Source organism: Capricornis sumatraensis, chromosome 20 (assembly GCF_032405125.1).
Source record: "Capricornis sumatraensis isolate serow.1 chromosome 20, serow.2, whole genome shotgun sequence".
NCBI lineage: Eukaryota > Metazoa > Chordata > Mammalia > Artiodactyla > Bovidae > Capricornis > Capricornis sumatraensis.
In genome coordinates this window covers 7,366,730-7,370,159 of record NC_091088.1, presented here as the reverse complement: position 1 = coordinate 7,370,159, position 3,430 = coordinate 7,366,730, and the positions used below count along the sequence as shown (strand labels likewise).

General features: G+C 48.6%; 1 non-coding gene across 1 annotated transcript; it reads left to right on the top strand.

Annotated features, from left to right (window-relative positions):
• The first annotated feature begins 3,000 nt into the window (after positions 1 to 3,000).
• On the top strand, positions 3,001 to 3,107 carry LOC138097281 (U6 spliceosomal RNA). Its single transcript, XR_011146480.1, has one exon. It is a non-coding gene; the product is annotated as a U6 spliceosomal RNA (small nuclear RNA).
• Positions 3,108 to 3,430: the final 323 nt, after the last annotated feature.

Here is a 3,430-nt window from a genome sequence, read left to right as displayed (position 1 = left end):
CTGAAGGTTCCGGCTGGCTCCCGCCTTCCCTCTGCCTAGGCGCGAGGCCGGCTTGGGTTTGAGGCGCGCTGAGGGAAAGGTGGGGGTCGGGGTGGAACCCGAGGGTGCCCACCTCTGTGCCGTGGAGAGAGGGACCCGCCTGGCAGCTGTGGGCCCCGCCTCCGGAAACAGACGTTTCTGGAAGCTCTTGAAGAACCACCCTTTCCTTGAGCAGCTTCTCCTCAGTGAGGCGGGTTTTGAAGGCCCGCCCCTCCCAGCCTCGCGTCCTCCGTGCCTCCTTACCCCTTGGCCGCCTGCTCTGTGATCTGGCCTCCCCGCCCGCTGGGCTTGCAGCTTTTTGTCTCCGTGTGCCAGGCCCCGGCACGTGGGAGAGGCTTGGGTCAGGGACGCATGTAGAGCAGCATTTAACTCTGACCCCTCCAAGTTTCAGGGGGCGTGGGCAAGAGTAGGGGTCGTGGTGGACCCAGGGAGGGTCCTGGGTCAGACTGATGTGTGTGATGTGTGTGATGATTCCTCCTGGCCCCCGACCTCTCGGTTCCAAGTGGCTTGGGCACAGGGGACTGCCTCTGATTCTACCTTAGCTGCGATGCTGATGCCTGTTACAAAGACAAACCAGGCCTCCCTTGCGGGTCTCTCTGAATTAATTCATTAACATGGTGATTGAATTCTCCTCATGGTAGGCACTGAGCTAGGAATTCAGTGGGGCTTATGTCCCAGAGGAGTGGGAGATTCAAAACTACTAATGCCTAGTTGTTTAACTACAGCTGTGATAGCTATTATGAAACACAGGCCCCATTGCCCTTGCAAGGTGTAACAAAGCAAGTTTGATGACGAGCCAGAACAGAGCCTGTGCGCCAGGGCCTGTGTTCCTGCCAGTGGTCTTATTAGAGCAGGGCTTGAACCCACACTCAGCAAGTGTGAGGCCAAACCTTTGCGGGAAGCTGGGCCTTGTGTGACCAATACACTCCCCATAGCGGGGACCTCTGCACATGCCCCCATTTCCCTTCCACCACTCCTTCCTGACTCAGTTCAAACAGCAGTTTCTCAAACTCCATTTTTCAGATGGGTGAAGTGAGGCCTATGGAAAGGAACTGATTTGCTCTCTAGGTCCCAAATTAGTAAGGAGAAGCCAAAGCCAGGCTCCCTGGCACCATGCTCAGCCTGCCCGAGTCCCCACAGTCCATCCTCTGTGATGAGCCAAAAAATGAAAAACAAAGCTGCTCTGTTCACCCAGATTTCTGTTTTCTCCATTGTTCTCCACTAGGGACATTCCTGAATTGGTAAAGAAGGGACTGGCTCAGCCTCTCCTGGCAGCTGATTGGCTATGCTGTGCCTAACCAGGATTGAGAAGTTAGGAGACCGAGTTAGAAGAAGTTTGAGACTTTGAGGACCTCCCAGCTAGAACAGAGACAGTGACCTCCCACCTGACTCAGGACCCTGTGATCAGGTCAAAGGAGAGGGACACTGTGGGGGTGGGGTGCGCGTGTTAGGGGGTGGGGTTGGAAGGCATACCGAGCAGCTGGAGCAAACTGGATCTTCTCTGGGTCCAGGGCAGCATGCGAAAGTGTCTGGGAGGGTGTGGGTGAAGGGAAGGGGAAATGGGAGGAGAGAGAATTGGGCTGGCAGGGCATGGGGAAAGGGCTTTATGCTCAGGGGACAGCAAGTGCAAAGGCATTGAGGCTAGTCAATCATCATGTGAGGGGAGGGGTGGACTCCAGGCATGAGAGCCTGACCCCTTGGTGATCCTGGCTCCATGGAGCAAAGAAAGGATCATGAGAGTCTTGTCCTGTGAGAGGAGACAGTTGTCTTTTCTCTGCCTTAGGCTGAGAAAAGCAGACAACCCTCCTCGTTCTCCAAAAATGCACATGTGCAATATTTGTCTAGTTTTTGCTTTTTTAAAATTGTGGTAAAACATACGTAACATAGGGCTTGCTTGGTGGCTCAGATGGTTAAGAATCTACTTGCAAGGCAGGAGACCCAGGTTTGACCCCTGAGTCGGGAAAGATCCCCTAGAGAAGGGAGTGGCTTCCCACTCCAGTATTCTTATCTGGAGAAATCATGGACAGAGGGGCCTGGTGGGCTATACAATCCATGGGGTCATAAAGAGTCAGACATGACCGAGCAACTAGTACACACATACGCACACCATAAAATGTACCATTTTTTAAAAGTTTTTTTTTTTTAATGTGGATCATTTTAAAAGTCTTTATGGAATTTGTCACAGTATTGCCTCTGTTGTTTATGTTCTGGTTTCTGGCCTGTAGGATTTTAGTATCCCCCCCTCCCAATCCCGAATTGGAAGTCAAAGTCTTAACTACTGGACTCTCAGGGCATCCTAAAAACTACCATTTTAAACATTTTTAAGTGTGCAGCTCATTGATATTAAGCACATTTACAATGTTGCATAACCATTATCACTATTTACAGAACTTTTTCATTATCTCACACAGAAACTCTGTACACATTAAACAATTCTTCCTTTCTCCCTCTCTCCATCCCCTGGTAACCTCTATTATACTTTCTAGCTCTAGATTTTGCCTGTTCTACATCCTTCAATATATATGAACTTTTTCAAGAATGAGTTTATTATGGTAAAATTGACATGCAATAAACTGCACAAAAGTGCACGACTTGCTAAATTTTATTATGCACTTTTTGTTGTTTGGTCACTAAGTTGTGTCCCACTGTTTGCAAACCCATGGACTGCAGCACGCCAGCCCACCCCGTCCTTCACTGTCTCCTGGAGTTTGCTCAGATCCATGTTCATTGAGTCAGTGATGGTATCTAACTATCTCATTCTCTGCCTCCCACTTCCTCTTTTGCCTTCAGTCTTTGCCAGCATTAGGATCCTTTCCAGTGAGTTGGCTTTTTGCATCAGGTGGCCAAAGTGTTGGAGCTTAAGATTCAGCATCAGTCCTTCCAATGAATATACAGAGTTGATTTCCTTTAGGACTAACTGGTTTGATCTCCTTGCAGTCCAAGGGACTCTCAAGAGTCTTCTTGCTCACTTCAGCAGCACATATACTAAAACTGGAACAGTGCAGAGAAGATTAGCATGGCCCCTGTGCAAGGATGATATGCAAATTCATGAAGTGATCCATATGAAAAAAAAAAAGTCTTCTTCAGCACCACAGTTCAAAAGCATCAATTCTTTGGTGTTCAGCTTCTTTATGGTCCAACTCTCAACATCTATACATGACTGCTGGAAAAACCATAGCTTTGACTCTACAGACCTTTGTCAACAAAGTGATATCTATGCTTTTTAATACGCTGTCTAGATAGCTTTCCTTCCAAGCAGTAAGCGTCCTTTAATTTCATGGCTGCAGTCACTGTCCACAGTGATTTTGGAGTGCAAGAAGATAAAATCTGTCACTGTTTCCACTTTTTTCCATTCAATTTGCCCTGAATTGATGGGACTGGATGCCATGAT